Here is a 26951-nt window from a genome sequence, read left to right as displayed (position 1 = left end):
ACTTTGAACCTCTGTGGTGGCCAGACGGGCCCGGATCCCAGAAAAATATTTAACCGGCAAATAGCTTGGGTCAATACCTTTAAAATGAGCTAGGTCCGGTTCGGAACTTTGCCGTAGGGATATGTCGAGGAGTACCGAATGTGTGGTTGATATGGAAAATACGTAAATGGGCAACTTTGAACCTCTGTGGTGGCCAGACGGGCCCGGATCCCAGAAATATATTTAACTGGCAAATAGCTTGGATCAATACCTTTGAAATGAGCTAGGTCCGGTTCGGAACTTTGCCGTAGGGATATGTCGAGAAGTACCGAATGTGTGGTTGATATGGAAAATACGTAAATTGGCAACTTTGAACCTCTGTGGTGGCCAGACGGGCCCGGATCCCAGAAAAATATTTAAGTGGGGAATAGCTTGGGTCAATACCTTTAAAATGAGCTGGGTCCGGTTCGGAACTTTGCCGTAGGAATATGTCGAGGAGTACCGAATGTGTGGTTGATATGGAAAATACGTAAATGGGCAACTTTGAACCTCTGTGGTGGCCAGACGGGCCCGGATCCCAGAAAAATATTTAACCGGCAAATAGCTTGGGTCAATACCTTTAAAATGAGCTAGGTCCGGTTCGGAACTTTGCCGTAGGGATATGTCGAGGAGTACCGAATGTGTGGTTGATATGGAAAATACGTAAATGGGCAACTTTGAACCTCTGTGGTGGCCAGACGGGCCCGGATCCCAGAAATATATTTAACTGGCAAATAGCTTGGATCAATACCTTTGAAATGAGCTAGGTCCGGTTCGGAACTTTGCCGTAGGGATATGTCGAGAAGTACCGAATGTGTGGTTGATATGGAAAATACGTAAATTGGCAACTTTGAACCTCTGTGGTGGCCAGACGGGCCCGGATCCCAGAAAAATATTTAAGTGGGGAATAGCTTGGGTCAATACCTTTAAAATGAGCTAGGTCCGGTTCGGAACTTTGCCGTAGGAATATGTGGAGGAGTACCGAATGTGTGGTTGATATGGAAAATACGTAAATGGGCAACTTTGAACCTCTGTGGTGGCCAGACGGGCCCGGATCCCAGAAAAATATTTAACCGGCAAATAGCTTGGGTCAATACCTTTAAAATGAGCTAGGTCCGGTTCGGAACTTTGCCGTTGATATATGCCGAAAAGTACCGAATGTATGCATATGGTTAATACGGAAAATTACGTTAAGACCTTTGAACCTCTGTGGTGGTCAGACGGGCCCGGATCCCAGAAAAATATTTAAGTAAGGAATAGCCTAGGTCAATACCTTTGAAATGAGCTTGGAAAGGTTCGAAAATTACCGTAAAGATATTCTTTGGAATTCCGAATGTAAGATTGTTGAAGAATCTCAATAAATGCGTTGTGTTTTCTATATACGTTTAAATGTAGTGATAGGTAATGAATAATACAGTAACATCACTTACTATAGCGTTATAGATACAACGTTACCATAGTATAATGTTTGTACCTTGCGTATTTTCCGAAGTATGTAACGAAAAATTGTAAGAAAATGTAAGTTCACAATATATATAAAAGAAATTTAAATTTATATCCATCTCAAATAAAATAATCTAGTTCCTTAACCTTAACTGATCACAACTAAAGTTTATCTCATAGTCCATTCATGGATTTTTCTTCTGCCGCCTACTGTAGCATCGCTCAGCGGTAATTTTCTTTATGCGTTGTAAGTTCCTTTCTTGTATCTATTTGGCTTCTTGACTCTACCAGTTGAGGGTGTGTTCGTTCGTCTAGGTAGCAAGTTACTTTCTTTGAAATTTTCCTTAAGTGGGTTCATGTGCGATCTACTTTGTACGAGCCATTGTGATGTGTCTTCTGGTCTTCTTTTGGCAACGGTCGTGCCTGAAGGTATATCATCTGAACGGTCATGTTTCCATAGCAACTTTGCCGTGGACTTTCCTTTTTCGCTGTGTTCTTGTCTTCAATGACGTTTACCAGAGCTATAGATGTTGTCGGATGGTTGATGTTTCTATTGATTAGTCTTGATAACACACATCCGAACTTTGACTGTACAACGATTGGTCCTTTTCCTCTTATAACTCTGTTCTCGATAATTTACCAGTAGTAGTCGGTGCCTATGAGTAAGTAAATTTCGAAACGTTCTGTACTCAAGTTTAAATGTGGAAAGTTCCTTGTAGTCTGTGAAATCTTGTTTTAAATCGGAACGGCAATCTCTGGAACAATGAGTGTGTCGATATGGACTTTTTCTCCTGTGTCGGTCTGTAACTGTATTGTTGCAGTGTCTAAGTTGTGAACCTTCTGGGATAAATTTCAAATCACAGACGGATGAATGCTTACTTTTTCTGTAGGATTTATTTCTAATTTATCAGTTAATTTCTGAGTTATAAAATTGAAGAAGGCTGTGCTCCCTCGTCAAATAAGATGTTACTTTCTAGTTCTTGGTCGTTATTTACAACTGGTGCAGTTGTTGTTTTCGGGAGAATGTCGTGACTCTGATGTGATGGGTACATTACTGTAGTCTCGTTTGGTGTTTCAACTACGTTGATTGCTGACTATTGTATTGTAGGCTGCGGTGTCATACCTGGAATTACCTCTTTTCCTTTACATATGCTAGTATGATGTATTCCGTTACACTTTTTGCATCGTTCAGTAGAGTGGCATGCGGCTACTTAGTGTGACCCTTTACAGTTAAAGCATAACTGTTTCTGTTTTACAATTTGATTTCTTATGTTTACGTCTGTTACTTCAGGACACTCCGCCGGATAGTGCTCAGCTAAACAAAATATACATGTATGTGTATTTACCATCTTACGTGTGTCTTTGAATTCGCTCTTGTATGAATGTGATTGCGTACCCATAAAAAAGTGCAGTGGCGTACAATATGTCTGAATTCATGACTCCTTCGCCAGCTTTAAGTATTTCAATCTCTTTAGTTATTGCTATTCGTAGATTTTTCAATATCAAGTTATATCTCCCGCGTTTTCTTGCAATAGATTTTCTCATGTCAATCGGTAACTTGTCCAAAACTAAAGCGAACCATACATCTCAGGTGTTTGACAAAGTGACTCTAATCCGCGCACATATGATTCAAGTTTGTCTCCGTGAGATCTCAAGCTAAATGCATCATTTGTCGGTGCGGGTAAGCTCATGAGTGATTTCATGTAAGCATTAAAAAATTGTGTGAGTTTCCAAATCTCTCTCTTAGCAAACAAACGCGTAAGCGCAAATCCTGCTATGGTTTGGGCGGCGGTTCTTATAAGCTGTGCTTTCAGATAACTAAATTTCTGTATTGGTGTAAGGCTACTATTTTAGTGTATGGTACATTCGTAAAAGTCCCAAAATGTGCTCAACTGCAAAACATACCCGTCAAAATGTGGCTAATCTAATTAAAATAATCTATGATTTACATTACTAAATACATTTGGTAGTTGGGCTGGTGGTTGTATATACGAACAATCTTCCTGAGTATTGTATGATTGTAAAATCGGACCAATAAAGTTGCTTGATTGATTTCCGGTAGGATTTTCCTCCGATGGAATTCGTTTTCTAGTGTTTAGCATGTAAACGGCTGATGTGTTTGTATAAATAGCGTTTGATGTAGGTATATAGCATTCGGTGTTAGCGTTCATTGTTTACTTTCTTTTAAATTAGAATTATTGTTGGGGGATTTGATTGTTTGCTCAAGTTTTCGTATTTGCTTTAGTTTACTGTCTAAATCAAACATATACTCATCCGAGTCTGTAATTTCTTGTTCAATGTGATCCTCGTATTATATTTCTTTCATCTTCTCGTTTAAATCATGAATAATCTTCTTTTTCTGGGTTACGGCATACTATATGGCTTTGAATTCCTCCATTTTGACGTTTTCAGGATTCTCTTTCAGCTACTCGAATTTGATCCATAGCTTCGTCACTGCTGCTCTGTTGCCGACACGTATTGCCTTTAACGTCCGTCACGGCACCATAAATGTTAAAAAATCTCAATAAATGCGTTGTGTGTTCTATATACGTTTAATCGTCAGGATAGCTAATGAATAATACAATAACGTCACTCACTATAGCGTTATGGTAACAACGTTACCATAGCATAATGTTTGTATTTGTGTATTTTCTGACATGATTATTATGAAAATATGTTAAGGCACAACTTTTAACCCCAATTGTGGTCAGGATTGCCATGATCCCAGAAAAATATTAAATCGGAACTTTGCCGTAAGGATATGCTAAGATGTTCCGAATATGTGGTTTGTAAGTTAAATACGTTATATGAATTTCGGAACCACTGTAATGCAGATGGCTCTGGATTATATAAAAAAAGTAGTGAATAGCCTGGGTTCATACCAGTGGTGTAGAATAGAGAATGCTGCAACACTTTCAATTTTAGTAATTAACAGTGAACGTGAAAGTAGGAAGGTGACAGTGAAAAAAGTGACGTCATATTAGTAAGTAAAAGTTATGACGTAACATTATACAGGTAAATAAGCATCATGGTGTAAAAGTTAAAGTAGTCTGATTTAAAACTGCTCATTAAGGTGTTTAAGGTTTTAGAGTAAGGTGTGTTAGGGTAGGGGGTGTTAGGGTTAGAATTTGAATAGGAGTACGGGGTGGTGTTTTTTAAATTGAAAAAAAACCAGAATATAGGAATATTTTTATAAGTATTAGGATTATGAAGGCATCTTATAATCAATATTATTTCATTGATCTGAATACCTTTGACACAAAAGAAAAACAAAAATGGAAGGACCTGCCAACAAGTGAGGTTAACCAAATTATTGACACTACAAGTGGGGATGAAATAATTTGTGATACTTACCTACTAATCTTGAAGTCAATAAAACGGGTAACAAGTAAGGTGTGGGCTTGTAGTGGGTTGTATTACGAAACAAGAACGTTGGAAGGACCGTTCATCAGAAGTACGACTGCCTATACCCTTATTAGACAGAAAACCGCGTAGTAGTACGTGTCCTTATTTTTCTGTTCACATGTAGTAAACATTAGATTAAAAAAATTACAAGTGGTGGTTAGGGGTGTAAAATTGAAAAAAAAAATAATCATAAAAGAAATATGTGTGTAAGTATTAAATAAACAATGGCATTAACAAACAAAAACATACCGGGTACGCCTAGATTGTCAGTTAATATACATGCTATACATAATAAAGAGGTTGCGCTAGGTTTATAAAGACAATATCAACGGGTCATTTACAAATAACGGTAAACTAATTACATCGAATGGCAAAGGATTTGGGTTTAAAAGGATATAGTATAAACCCAAAAGACGTGTTGGTAAAGCTTATTGAAGACAAAACGCATCAAGTGTTACCCCATACAGAAGTGTTCACTGAAAATGAATTAATACTAAAAGCAAAGAAACGTGGTATACCTTATATATAGATCAAGATAAAGGAAAAAGGACTGCAACAAGACATAGCTAAGAAACCTGTTATTAAGATGAAAGATGGTAGAAAAGAACTACAGTGTTTATTGAACCATTTGTTAAATCATTTTTATGGCAAGTCGAAGTGCTTTACATACATTTGATTCGTAAAATTTCAGAAGACAACTTAAAGTAGGCATCGAAGGTGCTTCTAGTACAGTTGGTAAAAAAAACCTTGCAATAGGTGACAGTGATTCCACTTTTAAGGTCAACTCAAGCATGGCAAGTTAGTATTACTGAATCAACCAACTAAGACACTGAACTAACAGTAATGATAGAAAAGGCAAAAGAAAGCATAGCAACTTGCATGCGTGATGGAAGTGAGTGAACGTTAGTCATATTGTAGAAGTACACCTTCATATGAATAAATTCTATCCCTGAAGTTTGAGTCTTACCTACGCCTTTCAGTAAAACTAGCACAGAAAAAGGCCATTATTAACGTGAGCTGTATTCTCACAATCACATCATGAATAGGTGGATCAGAAAAGTACATTTTACGAGTGAGTCAATACAAAAAATACAAAAATGTACCCGTTAAAAATTCAAAAAACATCAAAAAGAATAGAACTCACACAAACACGTTGAATTTAACCAATGCTACTAAACATCATTACTGTTAGATAAAAAGTTTGTACTTGTTTGGCTTTATAAATATTTTGATATGAGCGTCACTGATGAGTCTTATGTAGACGAAACGCGCGTCTGGCGTACAAAATTATAGTCCTGGTACTTTGATAACTATTTACACCACTGGGTCGATGCCACTGCTGGTGGACGTTTCGTCCCCGAGGGTATTACCAGCCCAGTAGTCAACACTTCGGTGTTGACATGAATATCAATATTGTGGTCATTTTTATAAATTTCCCGTTTACAAAACTGAATTTTTCGAAAAACTAAGGATTTTCTTATCCCAGGAATAGATTATCTTAGCCGTATTTGGCACAACTTTTTGGAATTTTCGATCCTAAATGCTCATCAACTTTGTACTTGTTTGGCTTTATAAATATTGTGATATGAGCGTCACTGATGAGTCTTATGTAGACGAAACGCGCGTCTGGCGTACAAAATTATAATCCTGGTACTTTGATAACTATATACACCACTAGGTCGATGCCACTGCTGGTGGACGTTTTGTCCCCGAGGGTATTACCAGCCCAGTAGTTAACACTTCGGTGTTGACATGAATATCAATATTGTGGTCATTTTTATAAATTTCCCGTTTACAAAACTGAATTTCTCGAAAAACTAAGGATTTTCTTATCCCAGGAATAGATTACCTTAGCCGTATTTGGCACAACTTTTTGGAATTTTCGATCCTAAATGCTCATCAACTTTGTACTTGTTTGGCTTTATAAATATTGTGATATGAGCGTCACTGATGAGTCTTATGTAGACGAAACGCGCGTCTGGCGTACAAAATTATAATCCTGGTACTTTGATAACTATATACACCACTAGGTCGATGCCACTGCTGGTGGACGTTTTGTCTCCGAGGGTATTACCAGCCCAGTAGTCAACACTTCGGTGTTGACATGAATATCAATATTGTGGTCATTTTTATAAATTTCCCGTTTACAAAGCTGAATTTTTCGAAAAACTAAGGATTTTCTTATCCCAGGAATAGATTACCTTAGCCGTATTTGGCACAACTTTTTGGAATTTTGGATCCTAAATGCTCTTCAACTTTGTACTTGTTTGGCTTTATAAATATTTTGATATGAGCGTCACTGATGAGTCTTAAGTATACGAAACGCGCGTCTGGCGTACAAAATTATAATCCTGGTACTTTGATAACTATTATCACATTTGTTAAGTCCCCAAGTGTCATCCCACAATGGTAAAGTGTTTTTGTCGAAGATGTTTCAATCATTGTTGAAGTGAGGACTTTTTAGACGAACATTTAATGTATTGTGATAAGATGAATGGAGTGAAAATCGAAATTCCAGAAGAAGATACCATTACAATATCTTACAACATAGTACCAACGTAAAATGCGATTTCCTTATGTTATTTATGCTGACATTCAATGTAGCTGAGAACAGATAGACACTTGTCAACCTGACAAACTAAAAGCTTACACGGATGTTAACTAACAAAATACACCTTCTGGTTTTACTACCGTGTCCAGTATGCTCATAGGGAATATAAAGAAACAAAAGTGTACTCACTGGAAGACATTGTTCAGAGATTTGTGGCTTGTATGGAAGAGATAATGAAGGCGATTGCAGACATCTACATTGATAAAAGACCTGGTGATGACTGAAGAAGATCCCAATGTTTTACAGCGAGTTAAGATTGTCACATGTGCGATGATGAATTAGGTGAAGACAAAGTGCGTGTTCACGAGCGTTCGACAGGTAAGTATCGTGGTGCAGCACATAAAAAAATGTAACTTAGACTGTCAATTACCGGTAAGAAATAAATGCTTTTCATTGATTCGTGTAAGTTTATGTTTAATTCGTCCGACACCTTATATATTTAGCTTAGAATTTAAAGTTGAACCAATTTAAGGTATGAAAGTCGTGATTTAGGTAGAATAATGAATTTATGAAAATAATTAAAGATAAAATGTTTATCTTACGATTTCATGAAGGGTCATTACGACATGACGAAAACACAACTACTATCTGCTGACCGACTTAATAATAAACACATTATTGTGGCTGACTATGTTCATGTACTACATGTGTTTACTATTTATTTTTTTTAGAAATTTGAAACAGTGTTGTTTCCAATGGTTGGTATTAACCAAAGTGCATCGTGTGTCAAAACTTTAACAATCAATTTGGCTTAAAATTTTCATTGACCTGAACACTAACCTTAGAATCATAGCCAGCATCGTATCTGAAAAGTATTCCTTTAAACTGATGAACAACTCAATGTTTGAAAATACCATGGAAAACACACGTTAACGGGTGAATATAATATTAATGACTACTGATAAGCAACCGTTGAAACTAATAGCTACACCCAACTGTGACCAATTCGTGGTGTATAACGAGTCCATGGTAGTAGTAAACATAAAGAAAACCAAACTAAAGTTTAACAAGCCTGTGTACTAAGGAGCAATTATCTTAGACATTTCAAAGATTTAAAATGTACGACATTCATTTGGGCTTTGTGCGTAAACCAACGGGAACAAAGTTCGACAATTGTTTACCGACACTGATAGTTAAGCCTATTAAATTTAAACCGACGACTTTTACGAAGACATATCTCACATTCAAAACAAGATTGACACATCAAACTATTGTATGGACAACCCGTTTTCGAATTCCGACCAACGTCAACAAAAAAAAATGATTGGTATGCATGTGGTGGTCAAATGATGGCTAACTTTGTATGGATTCTTACAAGATGTGTTAATATCGAATGGGTGATGGTCAACACACCAGGAAAGCTAAAGGAACGAAGAAACAAGTCAATTGACAGAACATTACATATAACGATTGCAAGACGTGTTTGATGACCTTTTAACCCTTCCATTATGAGACCAGAAACCCATTGGACGTGTTAGTTTAAGACGACAACAAGCAAAGCGTATTTTGATTCTTACGGACTTTAATTCCCCCTTACGTAATGGTAAATTACTTGAAACTTAAGATCTACTACATCACTGATGAACTTCAGATAAGAGCACCAGTGGTCTGTGGACACTTTTGTTTGTATTTGTCACAATTGTTGTCTGAAGGAAAACCTTGATGAAGTTGCGTTTCCAAGACAGACAAATTTGGACTTTATGGAAATTGAGAAATAAATATGAGACAATTGCTTGAAGAATTGAACATGAACAACAATCCTATCACTAACATTAAATCTTAGAATAGTAATACGGATGCTGCAACAAAACGACGAGTCATGCGTCAAATGAAACACTATACGAAACCGTTAGAATTAAAATTACAATCCGCGTGTAACCAGATAAAGAGAGATATAAAACGACTAGAGAAAGGATATGATACAGTCATTAAAGAACTCGAGAAAAAGGTAGATGAGTTTAAGACCACTCTGCACCAAGAACTCGAGGTAAATCAGATTAAAAACTCGACACATAAAACATTGATGAACTCTTGAAACTTCAGTTGTCAATAGAAGCTTAAGACCAAAACAAGGAAAATCTAGAGAGTCTGAGGATGTGTATTCTATCGAAACATGCTGGTGGGAGATTAAAATCCGTTAGTGGTTTATTATTTGGTAAAGACGTAGTCCAGATGTTTAAGCCTTCACCACATTAATACTCTCATAACGAAAGTATCCTTTATAATCTTGGGCAAATTGTCAAAGCCTATACTTGCTAAAAGGTTGGTACTGCAAATCTTATTATTTGAATCAAGAGTTTAAGGATTTAGGTTACCCTTTTCATGGAACAAAGACTTCTTTCACCCACACCTGTTTTGTTTTCGCAAGACCTTTCCGATGCGGTTCAAATCCTAAGTTAAGGTTCATAAAAAGAACTTTGTACTTTTTCGTCAGTAAAATCCTTGATGCGATACCTTTGGGCTGAAGTGTTTAACACTTGGGACACCAGTTAAGACTTTTCTCGGTCCACCTTTTTAAACATTCTTTTCTTTAAAGTTTAAAACTGTGTCCGTCCCCTACTTTAAATTTAACCTGTTTCAATGAAAGAAGGTTACCAAACAAATTCCATACACTTTATATGCGTGTTCTTTTTTACTAGCATTATAAGAAGCCATCTTAATTTATCTATATTTGGAGGTGTTGTACTAATGAAAGATATTGGCCATTATAGGGATTCAAAGGTGTGCCTTAACGTACTTTTCATATTAACCACACATGCTTTCGGAAATCCTAGGCTTATCTCTACGGTAAAGTTCCGAACCAGACCTATCTCATTTTAAATGTATTGACCCGAGCTATTCGCCACTTCAAAATTTTTCTGGGAACCGGCACTGTCTGGCCACCACAGAGGTTCAAAATTGTCCATTTACGTACATGTATTTTCTATATCAACAATACATTCGGTATTCCTCGACATATCCCTACGGCAAGGTTCCGAACCGGACCTGGCTGATTTTAAAGGAACTGACCCAAGCTATTACCAACTTAAATAATTTCTGGGATCCGGGCCCGTCTGGCCACCACAGAGGTTCAAGCGTGCCCCTTAACGTCAATTTCCGTATTAACCACACATTCGGTACTCCTCGACATATCCCTACGGCAAAGATCCGAACCGGACCTAGCTCATTTCAAAGGTATTGATCCAAGCTATTTGCCACTTAAATATTTTTCTGGGATCCGGGCCCGTCTGGCCACCACAGAGGTTCAAAGGTGCCCCTTAACGTAATTTTCCGTATTAACCATATGCATACATTCGGTACTTTTCGGCATATATCAACGGCAAAGTTCCGAACCGGACCTAGCTCATTTTAAAGGTATTGACCCAAGCTATTCCCCACTTAAATATTTTTCTGGGATCCGGGCCCGTCTGGCCACCACAGAGGTTCAAAGTTGCCCATTTACGTATTTTCCATATCAACCACACATTCGGTACTCCTCGACATATCCCTACGGCAAAGTTCCGAACCGGACCTAGCTCATTTCAAAGGTATTGATTTGCCACTTAAATATTTTTCTGGGATCCGGGCCCGTCTGGCCACCACAGATGTTCAAAGGTGCCCCTTAACGTAATTTTCCGTATTAACCATATGCATACATTCGGTACTTTTCGGCATATATCAACGGCAAAGTTCCGAACCGGACCTAGCTCATTTTAAAGGTATTGACCCAAGCTATTCCCCACTTAAATATTTTTCTGGGATCCGGGCCCGTCTGGCCACCACAGAGGTTCAAAGTTGCCCATTTACGTATTTTCCATATCAACCACACATTCGGTACTCCTCGACATATCCCTACGGCAAAGTTCCGAACCGGACCTAGCTCATTTCAAAGGTATTGATTTGCCACTTAAATATTTTTCTGGGATCCGGGCCCGTCTGGCCACCACAGAGGTTCAAAGGTGCCCCTTAACGTAATTTTCCGTATTAACCATATGCATACATTCGGTACTTTTCGGCATATATCAACGGCAAAGTTCCGAACCGGACCTAGCTCATTTTAAAGGTATTGACCCAAGCTATTCCCCACTTAAATATTTTTCTGGGATCCGGGCCCGTCTGGCCACCACAGAGGTTCAAAGTTGCCCATTTACGTATTTTCCATATCAACCACACATTCGGTACTCCTCGACATATCCCTACGGCAAAGTTCCGAACCGGACCTAGCTCATTTCAAAGGTATTGATTTGCCACTTAAATATTTTTCTGGGATCCGGGCCCGTCTGGCCACCACAGAGGTTCAAAGGTGCCCCTTAACGTAATTTTCCGTATTAACCATATGCATACATTCGGTACTTTTCGGCATATATCAACGGCAAAGTTCCGAACCGGACCTAGCTCATTTTAAAGGTATTGACCCAAGCTATTCCCCACTTAAATATTTTTCTGGGATCCGGGCCCGTCTGGCCACCACAGAGGTTCAAAGTTGCCCATTTACGTATTTTCCATATCAACCACACATTCGGTACTCCTTGACATATCCCTACGGCAAAGTTCCGAACCGGACCTAGCTCATTTCAAAGGTATTGATCCAAGCTATTTGCCACTTAAATATTTTTCTGGGATCCGGGCCCGTCTGGCCACCACAGATGTTCAAAGGTGCCCCTTAACGTAATTTTCCGTATTAACCATATGCATACATTCGGTACTTTTCGGCATATATCAACGGCAAAGTTCCGAACCGGACCTAGCTCATTTTAAAGGTATTGACCAAAGCTATTCCCCACTTAAATATTTTTCTGGGATCCGGGCCCGTCTGGCCACCACAGAGGTTCAAAGTTGCCCATTTACGTATTTTCCATATCAACCACACATTCGGTACTCCTCGACATATCCCTACGGCAAAGTTCCGAACCGGACCTAGCTCATTTCAAAGGTATTGATTTGCCACTTAAATATTTTTCTGGGATCCGGGCCCGTCTGGCCACCACAGAGGTTCAAAGGTGCCCCTTAACGTAATTTTCCGTATTAACCATATGCATACATTCGGTACTTTTCGGCATATATCAACGGCAAAGTTCCGAACCGGACCTAGCTCATTTTAAAGGTATTGACCCAAGCTATTCCCCACTTTAATATTTTTCTGGGATCCGGGCCCGTCTGGCCACCACAGAGGTTCAAAGTTGCCCATTTACGTATTTTCCATATCAACCACACATTCGGTACTCCTCGACATATCCCTACGGCAAAGTTCCGAACCGGACCTAGCTCATTTCAAAGGTATTGATTTGCCACTTAAATATTTTTCTGGGATCCGGGCCCGTCTGGCCACCACAGATGTTCAAAGGTGCCCCTTAACGTAATTTTCCGTATTAACCATATGCATACATTCGGTACTTTTCGGCATATATCAACGGCAAAGTTCCGAACCGGACCTAGCTCATTTTAAAGGTATTGACCCAAGCTATTCCCCACTTAAATATTTTTCTGGGATCCGGGCCCGTCTGGCCACCACAGAGGTTCAAAGTTGCCCATTTACGTATTTTCCATATCAACCACACATTCGGTACTCCTCGACATATCCCTACGGCAAAGTTCCGAACCGGACCTAGCTCATTTCAAAGGTATTGATTTGCCACTTAAATATTTTTCTGGGATCCGGGCCCGTCTGGCCACCACAGAGGTTCAAAGGTGCCCCTTAACGTAATTTTCCGTATTAACCATATGCATACATTCGGTACTTTTCGGCATATATCAACGGCAAAGTTCCGAACCGGACCTAGCTCATTTTAAAGGTATTGACCCAAGCTATTCCCCACTTAAATATTTTTCTGGGATCCGGGCCCGTCTGGCCACCACAGAGGTTCAAAGTTGCCCATTTACGTATTTTCCATATCAACCACACATTCGGTACTCCTCGACATATCCCTACGGCAAAGTTCCGAACCGGACCTAGCTCATTTCAAAGGTATTGATTTGCCACTTAAATATTTTTCTGGGATCCGGGCCCGTCTGGCCACCACAGAGGTTCAAAGGTGCCCCTTAACGTAATTTTCCGTATTAACCATATGCATACATTCGGTACTTTTCGGCATATATCAACGGCAAAGTTCCGAACCGGACCTAGCTCATTTTAAAGGTATTGACCCAAGCTATTCCCCACTTAAATATTTTTCTGGGATCCGGGCCCGTCTGGCCACCACAGAGGTTCAAAGTTGCCCATTTACGTATTTTCCATATCAACCACACATTCGGTACTCCTCGACATATCCCTACGGCAAAGTTCCGAACCGGACCTAGCTCATTTCAAAGGTATTGATTTGCCACTTAAATATTTTTCTGGGATCCGGGCCCGTCTGGCCACCACAGAGGTTCAAAGGTGCCCCTTAACGTAATTTTCCGTATTAACCATATGCATACATTCGGTACTTTTCGGCATATATCAACGGCAAAGTTCCGAACCGGACCTAGCTCATTTTAAAGGTATTGACCCAAGCTATTCCCCACTTAAATATTTTTCTGGGATCCGGGCCCGTCTGGCCACCACAGAGGTTCAAAGTTGCCCATTTACGTATTTTCCATATCAACCACACATTCGGTACTCCTCGACATATCCCTACGGCAAAGTTCCGAACCGGACCTAGCTCATTTCAAAGGTATTGATTTGCCACTTAAATATTTTTCTGGGATCCGGGCCCGTCTGGCCACCACAGAGGTTCAAAGGTGCCCCTTAACGTAATTTTCCGTATTAACCATATGCATACATTCGGTACTTTTCGGCATATATCAACGGCAAAGTTCCGAACCGGACCTAGCTCATTTTAAAGGTATTGACCCAAGCTATTCCCCACTTAAATATTTTTCTGGGATCCGGGCCCGTCTGGCCACCACAGAGGTTCAAAGTTGCCCATTTACGTATTTTCCATATCAACCACACATTCGGTACTCCTCGACATATCCCTACGGCAAAGTTCCGAACCGGACCTAGCTCATTTCAAAGGTATTGATTTGCCACTTAAATATTTTTCTGGGATCCGGGCCCGTCTGGCCACCACAGAGGTTCAAAGGTGCCCCTTAACGTAATTTTCCGTATTAACCATATGCATACATTCGGTACTTTTCGGCATATATCAACGGCAAAGTTCCGAACCGGACCTAGCTCATTTTAAAGGTATTGACCCAAGCTATTCCCCACTTAAATATTTTTCTGGGATCCGGGCCCGTCTGGCCACCACAGAGGTTCAAAGTTGCCCATTTACGTATTTTCCATATCAACCACACATTCGGTACTCCTCGACATATCCCTACGGCAAAGTTCCGAACCGGACCTAGCTCATTTCAAAGGTATTGATTTGCCACTTAAATATTTTTCTGGGATCCGGGCCCGTCTGGCCACCACAGAGGTTCAAAGGTGCCCCTTAACGTAATTTTCCGTATTAACCATATGCATACATTCGGTACTTTTCGGCATATATCAACGGCAAAGTTCCGAACCGGACCTAGCTCATTTTAAAGGTATTGACCCAAGCTATTCCCCACTTAAATATTTTTCTGGGATCCGGGCCCGTCTGGCCACCACAGAGGTTCAAAGTTGCCCATTTACGTATTTTCCATATCAACCACACATTCGGTACTCCTCGACATATCCCTACGGCAAAGTTCCGAACCGGACCTAGCTCATTTCAAAGGTATTGATTTGCCACTTAAATATTTTTCTGGGATCCGGGCCCGTCTGGCCACCACAGAGGTTCAAAGGTGCCCCTTAACGTAATTTTCCGTATTAACCATATGCATACATTCGGTACTTTTCGGCATATATCAACGGCAAAGTTCCGAACCGGACCTAGCTCATTTTAAAGGTATTGACCCAAGCTATTCCCCACTTAAATATTTTTCTGGGATCCGGGCCCGTCTGGCCACCACAGAGGTTCAAAGTTGCCCATTTACGTATTTTCCATATCAACCACACATTCGGTACTCCTCGACATATCCCTACGGCAAAGTTCCGAACCGGACCTAGCTCATTTCAAAGGTATTGATTTGCCACTTAAATATTTTTCTGGGATCCGGGCCCGTCTGGCCACCACAGAGGTTCAAAGGTGCCCCTTAACGTAATTTTCCGTATTAACCATATGCATACATTCGGTACTTTTCGGCATATATCAACGGCAAAGTTCCGAACCGGACCTAGCTCATTTTAAAGGTATTGACCCAAGCTATTCCCCACTTAAATATTTTTCTGGGATCCGGGCCCGTCTGGCCACCACAGAGGTTCAAAGTTGCCCATTTACGTATTTTCCATATCAACCACACATTCGGTACTCCTCGACATATCCCTACGGCAAAGTTCCGAACCGGACCTAGCTCATTTCAAAGGTATTGATTTGCCACTTAAATATTTTTCTGGGATCCGGGCCCGTCTGGCCACCACAGAGGTTCAAAGGTGCCCCTTAACGTAATTTTCCGTATTAACCATATGCATACATTCGGTACTTTTCGGCATATATCAACGGCAAAGTTCCGAACCGGACCTAGCTCATTTTAAAGGTATTGACCCAAGCTATTCCCCACTTAAATATTTTTCTGGGATCCGGGCCCGTCTGGCCACCACAGAGGTTCAAAATTGCCCATTTACGTATTTTCCATATCAACCACACATTCGGTACTCCTTGACATATCCCTACGGCAAAGTTCCGAACCGGACCTAGCTCATTTCAAAGGTATTGATCCAAGCTATTTGCCACTTAAATATTTTTCTGGGATCCGGGCCCGTCTGGCCACCACAGATGTTCAAAGGTGCCCCTTAACGTAATTTTCCGTATTAACCATATGCATACATTCGGTACTTTTCGGCATATATCAACGGCAAAGTTCCGAACCGGACCTAGCTCATTTTAAAGGTATTGACCCAAGCTATTCCCCACTTAAATATTTTTCTGGGATCCGGGCCCGTCTGGCCACCACAGAGGTTCAAAGTTGCCCATTTACGTATTTTCCATATCAACCACACATTCGGTACTCCTCGACATATCCCTACGGCAAAGTTCCGAACCGGACCTAGCTCATTTCAAAGGTATTGATTTGCCACTTAAATATTTTTCTGGGATCCGGGCCCGTCTGGCCACCACAGAGGTTCAAAGGTGCCCCTTAACGTAATTTTCCGTATTAACCATATGCATACATTCGGTACTTTTCGGCATATATCAACGGCAAAGTTCCGAACCGGACCTAGCTCATTTTAAAGGTATTGACCCAAGCTATTCCCCACTTAAATATTTTTCTGGGATCCGGGCCCGTCTGGCCACCACAGAGGTTCAAAGTTGCCCATTTACGTATTTCCATATCAACCACACATTCGGTACTCCTCGACATATCCCTACGGCAAAGTTCCGAACCGGACCTAGCTCATTTCAAAGGTATTGATTTGCCACTTAAATATTTTTCTGGGATCCGGGCCCGTCTGGCCACCACAGAGGTTCAAAGGTGCCCCTTAACGTAATTTTCCGTATTAACCATATGCATACATTCGGTACTTTTCGGCATATATCAACGGCAAAGTTCCGAACCGGACCTAGCTCATTTTAAAGGTATTGACCCAAGCTATTCCCCACTTAAATATTTTTCTGGGATCCGGGCCCGTCTGGCCACCACAGAGGTTCAAAGTTGCCCATTTACGTATTTTCCATATCAACCACACATTCGGTACTCCTCGACATATCCCTACGGCAAAGTTCCGAACCGGACCTAGCTCATTTCAAAGGTATTGATTTGCCACTTAAATATTTTTCTGGGATCCGGGCCCGTCTGGCCACCACAGATGTTCAAAGGTGCCCCTTAACGTAATTTTCCGTATTAACCATATGCATACATTCGGTACTTTTCGGCATATATCAACGGCAAAGTTCCGAACCGGACCTAGCTCATTTTAAAGGTATTGACCCAAGCTATTCCCCACTTAAATATTTTTCTGGGATCCGGGCCCGTCTGGCCACCACAGAGGTTCAAAGTTGCCCATTTACGTATTTTCCATATCAACCACACATTCGGTACTCCTCGACATATCCCTACGGCAAAGTTCCGAACCGGACCTAGCTCATTTCAAAGGTATTGATTTGCCACTTAAATATTTTTCTGGGATCCGGGCCCGTCTGGCCACCACAGAGGTTCAAAGGTGCCCCTTAACGTAATTTTCCGTATTAACCATATGCATACATTCGGTACTTTTCGGCATATATCAACGGCAAAGTTCCGAACCGGACCTAGCTCATTTTAAAGGTATTGACCCAAGCTATTCCCCACTTAAATATTTTTCTGGGATCCGGGCCCGTCTGGCCACCACAGAGGTTCAAAGTTGCCCATTTACGTATTTCCATATCAACCACACATTCGGTACTCCTCGACATATCCCTACGGCAAAGTTCCGAACCGGACCTAGCTCATTTCAAAGGTATTGATTTGCCACTTAAATATTTTTCTGGGATCCGGGCCCGTCTGGCCACCACAGAGGTTCAAAGGTGCCCCTTAACGTAATTTTCCGTATTAACCATATGCATACATTCGGTACTTTTCGGCATATATCAACGGCAAAGTTCCGAACCGGACCTAGCTCATTTTAAAGGTATTGACCCAAGCTATTCCCCACTTAAATATTTTTCTGGGATCCGGGCCCGTCTGGCCACCACAGAGGTTCAAAGTTGCCCATTTACGTATTTTCCATATCAACCACACATTCGGTACTCCTCGACATATCCCTACGGCAAAGTTCCGAACCGGACCTAGCTCATTTCAAAGGTATTGATTTGCCACTTAAATATTTTTCTGGGATCCGGGCCCGTCTGGCCACCACAGATGTTCAAAGGTGCCCCTTAACGTAATTTTCCGTATTAACCATATGCATACATTCGGTACTTTTCGGCATATATCAACGGCAAAGTTCCGAACCGGACCTAGCTCATTTTAAAGGTATTGACCCAAGCTATTCCCCACTTAAATATTTTTCTGGGATCCGGGCCCGTCTGGCCACCACAGAGGTTCAAAGTTGCCCATTTACGTATTTTCCATATCAACCACACATTCGGTACTCCTCGACATATCCCTACGGCAAAGTTCCGAACCGGACCTAGCTCATTTCAAAGGTATTGATTTGCCACTTAAATATTTTTCTGGGATCCGGGCCCGTCTGGCCACCACAGAGGTTCAAAGGTGCCCCTTAACGTAATTTTCCGTATTAACCATATGCATACATTCGGTACTTTTCGGCATATATCAACGGCAAAGTTCCGAACCGGACCTAGCTCATTTTAAAGGTATTGACCCAAGCTATTCCCCACTTAAATATTTTTCTGGGATCCGGGCCCGTCTGGCCACCACAGAGGTTCAAAGTTGCCCATTTACGTATTTTCCATATCAACCACACATTCGGTACTCCTCGACATATCCCTACGGCAAAGTTCCGAACCGGACCTAGCTCATTTCAAAGGTATTGATTTGCCACTTAAATATTTTTCTGGGATCCGGGCCCGTCTGGCCACCACAGAGGTTCAAAGGTGCCCCTTAACGTAATTTTCCGTATTAACCATATGCATACATTCGGTACTTTTCGGCATATATCAACGGCAAAGTTCCGAACCGGACCTAGCTCATTTTAAAGGTATTGACCCAAGCTATTCCCCACTTAAATATTTTTCTGGGATCCGGGCCCGTCTGGCCACCACAGAGGTTCAAAGTTGCCCATTTACGTATTTTCCATATCAACCACACATTCGGTACTCCTCGACATATCCCTACGGCAAAGTTCCGAACCGGACCTAGCTCATTTCAAAGGTATTGATTTGCCACTTAAATATTTTTCTGGGATCCGGGCCCGTCTGGCCACCACAGAGGTTCAAAGGTGCCCCTTAACGTAATTTTCCGTATTAACCATATGCATACATTCGGTACTTTTCGGCATATATCAACGGCAAAGTTCCGAACCGGACCTAGCTCATTTTAAAGGTATTGACCCAAGCTATTCCCCACTTAAATATTTTTCTGGGATCCGGGCCCGTCTGGCCACCACAGAGGTTCAAAGTTGCCCATTTACGTATTTTCCATATCAACCACACATTCGGTACTCCTCGACATATCCCTACGGCAAAGTTCCGAACCGGACCTAGCTCATTTCAAAGGTATTGATTTGCCACTTAAATATTTTTCTGGGATCCGGGCCCGTCTGGCCACCACAGAGGTTCAAAGGTGCCCCTTAACGTAATTTTCCGTATTAACCATATGCATACATTCGGTACTTTTCGGCATATATCAACGGCAAAGTTCCGAACCGGACCTAGCTCATTTTAAAGGTATTGACCCAAGCTATTCCCCACTTAAATATTTTTCTGGGATCCGGGCCCGTCTGGCCACCACAGAGGTTCAAAGTTGCCCATTTACGTATTTTCCATATCAACCACACATTCGGTACTCCTCGACATATCCCTACGGCAAAGTTCCGAACCGGACCTAGCTCATTTCAAAGGTATTGATTTGCCACTTAAATATTTTTCTGGGATCCGGGCCCGTCTGGCCACCACAGAGGTTCAAAGGTGCCCCTTAACGTAATTTTCCGTATTAACCATATGCATACATTCGGTACTTTTCGGCATATATCAACGGCAAAGTTCCGAACCGGACCTAGCTCATTTTAAAGGTATTGACCCAAGCTATTCCCCACTTAAATATTTTTCTGGGATCCGGGCCCGTCTGGCCACCACAGAGGTTCAAAGTTGCCCATTTACGTATTTTCCATATCAACCACACATTCGGTACTCCTCGACATATCCCTACGGCAAAGTTCCGAACCGGACCTAGCTCATTTCAAAGGTATTGATTTGCCACTTAAATATTTTTCTGGGATCCGGGCCCGTCTGGCCACCACAGAGGTTCAAAGGTGCCCCTTAACGTAATTTTCCGTATTAACCATATGCATACATTCGGTACTTTTCGGCATATATCAACGGCAAAGTTCCGAACCGGACCTAGCTCATTTTAAAGGTATTGACCCAAGCTATTCCCCACTTAAATATTTTTCTGGGATCCGGGCCCGTCTGGCCACCACAGAGGTTCAAAGTTGCCCATTTACGTATTTTCCATATCAACCACACATTCGGTACTCCTCGACATATCCCTACGGCAAAGTTCCGAACCGGACCTAGCTCATTTCAAAGGTATTGATTTGCCACTTAAATATTTTTCTGGGATCCGGGCCCGTCTGGCCACCACAGAGGTTCAAAGGTGCCCCTTAACGTAATTTTCCGTATTAACCATATGCATACATTCGGTACTTTTCGGCATATATCAACGGCAAAGTTCCGAACCGGACCTAGCTCATTTTAAAGGTATTGACCCAAGCTATTCCCCACTTAAATATTTTTCTGGGATCCGGGCCCGTCTGGCCACCACAGAGGTTCAAAGTTGCCCATTTACGTATTTTCCATATCAACCACACATTCGGTACTCCTCGACATATCCCTACGGCAAAGTTCCGAACCGGACCTAGCTCATTTCAAAGGTATTGATTTGCCACTTAAATATTTTTCTGGGATCCGGGCCCGTCTGGCCACCACAGAGGTTCAAAGGTGCCCCTTAACGTAATTTTCCGTATTAACCATATGCATACATTCGGTACTTTTCGGCATATATCAACGGCAAAGTTCCGAACCGGACCTAGCTCATTTTAAAGGTATTGACCCAAGCTATTCCCCACTTAAATATTTTTCTGGGATCCGGGCCCGTCTGGCCACCACAGAGGTTCAAAGTTGCCCATTTACGTATTTTCCATATCAACCACACATTCGGTACTCCTCGACATATCCCTACGGCAAAGTTCCGAACCGGACCTAGCTCATTTCAAAGGTATTGATTTGCCACTTAAATATTTTTCTGGGATCCGGGCCCGTCTGGCCACCACAGAGGTTCAAAGGTGCCCCTTAACGTAATTTTCCGTATTAACCATATGCATACATTCGGTACTTTTCGGCATATATCAACGGCAAAGTTCCGAACCGGACCTAGCTCATTTTAAAGGTATTGACCCAAGCTATTCCCCACTTAAATATTTTTCTGGGATCCGGGCCCGTCTGGCCACCACAGAGGTTCAAAGTTGCCCATTTACGTATTTTCCATATCAACCACACATTCGGTACTCCTCGACATATCCCTACGGCAAAGTTCCGAACCGGACCTAGCTCATTTCAAAGGTATTGATTTGCCACTTAAATATTTTTCTGGGATCCGGGCCCGTCTGGCCACCACAGAGGTTCAAAGGTGCCCCTTAACGTAATTTTCCGTATTAACCATATGCATACATTCGGTACTTTTCGGCATATATCAACGGCAAAGTTCCGAACCGGACCTAGCTCATTTTAAAGGTATTGACCCAAGCTATTCCCCACTTAAATATTTTTCTGGGATCCGGGCCCGTCTGGCCACCACAGAGGTTCAAAGTTGCCCATTTACGTATTTTCCATATCAACCACACATTCGGTACTCCTCGACATATCCCTACGGCAAAGTTCCGAACCGGACCTAGCTCATTTCAAAGGTATTGATTTGCCACTTAAATATTTTTCTGGGATCCGGGCCCGTCTGGCCACCACAGAGGTTCAAAGGTGCCCCTTAACGTAATTTTCCGTATTAACCATATGCATACATTCGGTACTTTTCGGCATATATCAACGGCAAAGTTCCGAACCGGACCTAGCTCATTTTAAAGGTATTGACCCAAGCTATTCCCCACTTAAATATTTTTCTGGGATCCGGGCCCGTCTGGCCACCACAGAGGTTCAAAGTTGCCCATTTACGTATTTTCCATATCAACCACACATTCGGTACTCCTCGACATATCCCTACGGCAAAGTTCCGAACCGGACCTAGCTCATTTCAAAGGTATTGATTTGCCACTTAAATATTTTTCTGGGATCCGGGCCCGTCTGGCCACCACAGAGGTTCAAAGGTGCCCCTTAACGTAATTTTCCGTATTAACCATATGCATACATTCGGTACTTTTCGGCATATATCAACGGCAAAGTTCCGAACCGGACCTAGCTCATTTTAAAGGTATTGACCCAAGCTATTCCCCACTTAAATATTTTTCTGGGATCCGGGCCCGTCTGGCCACCACAGAGGTTCAAAGTTGCCCATTTACGTATTTTCCATATCAACCACACATTCGGTACTCCTCGACATATCCCTACGGCAAAGTTCCGAACCGGACCTAGCTCATTTCAAAGGTATTGATTTGCCACTTAAATATTTTTCTGGGATCCGGGCCCGTCTGGCCACCACAGAGGTTCAAAGGTGCCCCTTAACGTAATTTTCCGTATTAACCATATGCATACATTCGGTACTTTTCGGCATATATCAACGGCAAAGTTCCGAACCGGACCTAGCTCATTTTAAAGGTATTGACCCAAGCTATTCCCCACTTAAATATTTTTCTGGGATCCGGGCCCGTCTGGCCACCACAGAGGTTCAAAGTTGCCCATTTACGTATTTTCCATATCAACCACACATTCGGTACTCCTCGACATATCCCTACGGCAAAGTTCCGAACCGGACCTAGCTCATTTCAAAGGTATTGATCCAAGCTATTTGCCACTTAAATATTTTTCTGGGATCCGGGCCCGTCTGGCCACCACAGAGGTCCAAAGTCGTCTTAGGGTGGTCACCGTCATTTAAGCAGTCTCTGGTAGGTGATCACTATTAATTTCTTTTCTTTTTTGGCTTTCCATAAGTATTTCTATGTATATTTCTATATGTTCCTGGAGTAATTGGATTTTGTTTCATATTTTATATATTAAATTACATCTTTGGTGAATCCTCTGTAATGTTTTATTGATAAAAATCTATATAACATAAAGACAAATATACAACTTGTATCAGGGTTTATATTCGAGGACAACGAAAATTTATGACAGCTTGAAGGGGTCATAAAATGGGACAACGAAAATTTATGACAGCTTGAAGGGGTCATAAAATGGTATCTTTTCCCTCAGGCTTTATAGTGATTTTCAACTAAATTTAAATATTGAACCGACGGCTAGCAGTCGGTTAGATATTGAATATCAATTATCGAATGTCAAATAAAGGACAGACCGCTTACATACATATTTAAAACGGAATGAAATGCTTTAGAAATTAGCAGAAACCGTGAAATTGTCGATTTCCGCTGTTAGATTGCATTTAACTAAGATTTAGCGATTTTTGGAACGTTTGAGCCTCACGCAGTTTTTTGGTTTTTAGACATATCGTCAAAATTGGCTGCTGGAAAAAAGTGGCTGCTATCTTGATTGGCCGATGAAAGTGGCTGCCAGCTTGAGTCTGGTATATATACAATGTAATTTAGTACCCGATCGGACCATTTTAAAAATGGCTTTTTCTCGAAAACGAAGTCGGTGACATATACTTTTTTTTACATTTTCTGATGTATATTTTCAATATCTAATTGAGTTGTAAATTTAAAAAAATTCTATGGACTGGTCATTTACTGATCCTTGACCTTAATTTAAAAAAAAAGTGGGACAATCGGGAATAAGCCCTACAGACTTGAGCAATTCTAAAATAAACACTGTTGATGTATCTCTTTTAAATTTTCTATTAAAAAGGGTTTTACATTTACGAATGCACTATATTGTATCTGTATCAAAAATATTAAACGCATTTATTTCGTGATAGAAGTAAATGCTTAAGTAACCATTTTATTACTTTTTCCCCTCTTTTCGAGTTTGTCAAACAAAAATAAACTACTTTGTTGAAAATGCTGTTGTGTTAACCAATGTTTCCTTAATCTTATTACTTGAATAACCTCGAACTTCCTCGTCATTTGGATATAGTTGCTAAATAATTCCGAAATGTATGGATTAATACAGTTTATCTAAATAAATAGCTACACATGTATTACGTAAACTTTGTGATAGTGTTCCAAAAATGAAGTTTGTTTGTTTGTTATATTTGTAATATTTGTAATGTTTAAGAAAAATAAAGTTGTTGGAAATACGACGAAAATATTACCAGACTTAAAAAAGTTTTTTTTTAACTGAAATGTTGCAAAATATTTTGGAGCGACTGTCAATCGGCTATTCGCATATAAGTGCAAATGGTGACTATATATTATTAGCGGGAAGAAGAAACTGTGCGTTTAAGCAATAACATGTCGTAAATGTGTGCACTTCCACATGCAGCAAACGCCGACACCATTTAACATAATGATAAAACTATTCAAACGAGAAAACCATTGATTTACAAAACACTATACGACAAACAAATACAGAAACAAACAACAACTATTGAATTACAGATTGAAACTCCGTTCCTGACTTATTCGTATGATTATCATATATAATATTTAGCGCGGTTAAACATCAATTTAGAATTTCAATAACGAAACCATCACTCAAGGATTATTTGATTTGATAAATTTCTAAACTATTCTAAAGTTTCGAGCATATAAAAAAGAAGATGTGGTATGATTGCCAATGAGACAACTATCCACAAAAGACCAAAATGACACAAACATTAACAACTATAGGTCACCGTACGACCTTCAACAATGAGCAAAGCCCATACCGCATAGTCAGCTATAAAGGCCCCGATAAGACAATGTACAACAATTCAAACAAGAAAACTAACGGCCTTATTTAAGTAAAAAAATGAACGAAAAACAAATATGTAACACATAGACAAACGACAACCACTGAATTACAGGCTCCTGACTTGGGACAGGCACAGATTTAAATAATGTGCCGGAGTTAAACATATTAGCGGGATCCCAACCCTCCCCCTAACCTGGGACAGTGGTATAACAGTACAACATAAGAACGAACTATAAAAATCAGTTGAAAAAGGCTTAACTCATCAGATAGACACAAATACAAGTGGACGTGGCCAGGTACTTATACATCCCGACACAAAAAGTCACAATGAACAGATCTGAGAGTACTCGCAGTTATCTGACAGCTATTTCAAAGCCACTAACAACTAATAAAAAGTCATGCCTCTGAGACTTAACGTTCGTTTAAGTCTTTGAATATCCCATGTATTCTACAAATTGGTGTACGTACACCATTGCTCACACGTTTGAGGATGACAGACTAACTTACGACCAGAATGAATAAGAATTAGTCTATATAACAAGATCTAAAATATTTCTAGTGTAAAAGACTTTAACCTCGCCACATTATTTATGTATGTGTCTGTACCAAGTCAGGAGCCTGTATATTCAGTGGTTGTCGTTTGTTTATGTGTTACATATTTGTTTTTTCATTTATTTTTTTGACATAAATAAGGCCGTTAGTTTTCTCGTTTGAATTGTTTTACATTGTCTTATCGGGGCCTTTTATAGCTGACTATGCTGTATGGGCTTTCCTCATTGTTGAAGGCCGTACGGTGACCTAATGCTGTTAATGTCTGTGTCATTTTGGTCTTTTGTGGATAGTTGTCTCATTTGCAATAATACCACATCTTCTTTTTTATAAGAATGCCAACTTCTCACACGTACAATTATTACTTCATTTTCTTTTTTTCACTCATCTAATTATTATATCTATTTTAATTCAATATTGTATCCATATAAATGTATATGCACGCTTACATATATATAATTATTGCGATATCATATATAAGAGAGAGGCAAAGTGTACCAAAGGATATTAATCACACTAAAAAGGGTTGAAACAAACCAACAAAGCCGCAGCTGAATGAAAAACAACAAGATACACAACAGTCCACAAAACAAATGGTCCGAGAACACAATTAATTCGTAGTGCATTTCTTTTAGAACATAAATGAAAATTTAAAAAATCCCACCTGCGCTTTCTCAATGAAACTTTTACAGTGTGTTGTACTAATTTTGGGACAAATTATATCAAAATTATAGAAAACTTCATCGCGTCTAACTCAAAATATGGACAATTTTGTGTTTAGGGTGTCTTGAAATCTTTTGACAGCTTCCGAAGTGCTAATTTTTAACCTTTTTCAGCTGGACCAAATCACTACTTTCCTGCACTTTTACAGTGTAATTTCACCCCCCCCCCCCCCTACTTACAATGTGAGGCATTAAACAAGGAGAAATAAATTTGGAAGGGGTATAAAAATTATTGGCAAGTAACCCACTGTTATCACTAGGGACTAATAACGAAAATCAAGGGACGACAATTGTGGTCTCGGACGAAATCATTGAAATTTAAAATATGAGCAACAAGAACCAATGCAACTGTGATGATGTATGGTTAACTGGAAGAGTAAGATCATCCTGCTCCGTCCATTAAGTTTTAAAAAGTCATGTATTAAACTCAAACTCTCGAACACGTTGTCTTGGAAGATCTTTATTCCAAGGGGTCCTTAATAGTTGCTTTTTGATAATCCTATAAGGAGTTTATAATTTAACTCCTTGCGAACACTTTCATAAGGAACGAAAATTCCCATCTGCATCTTTTTGAAAAGATTGCAAATATTGTTTAAATTAAAT

The 26951-nt window shown here is 40.5% G+C and overlaps 1 long non-coding RNA gene across 1 annotated transcript; it reads left to right on the top strand.

Moving 5' to 3' along the window:
* Nucleotides 1-4045: 4045 nt before the first annotated feature.
* On the top strand, nucleotides 4046-5795 carry LOC139514824 (uncharacterized). The gene is made up of 2 exons (XR_011662716.1): nucleotides 4046-4444; nucleotides 5558-5795. It is a non-coding gene; the product is annotated as an uncharacterized lncRNA (long non-coding RNA).
* Nucleotides 5796-26951: the final 21156 nt, after the last annotated feature.

The sequence above is a fragment of the Mytilus edulis genome, chromosome 3, assembly GCF_963676685.1.
Source record: "Mytilus edulis chromosome 3, xbMytEdul2.2, whole genome shotgun sequence".
Lineage (NCBI taxonomy): Eukaryota > Metazoa > Mollusca > Bivalvia > Mytilida > Mytilidae > Mytilus > Mytilus edulis.
The sequence above is the reverse complement of the archived record's forward strand: the minus strand, read 5'-3'. Positions and strand labels throughout refer to the sequence as shown.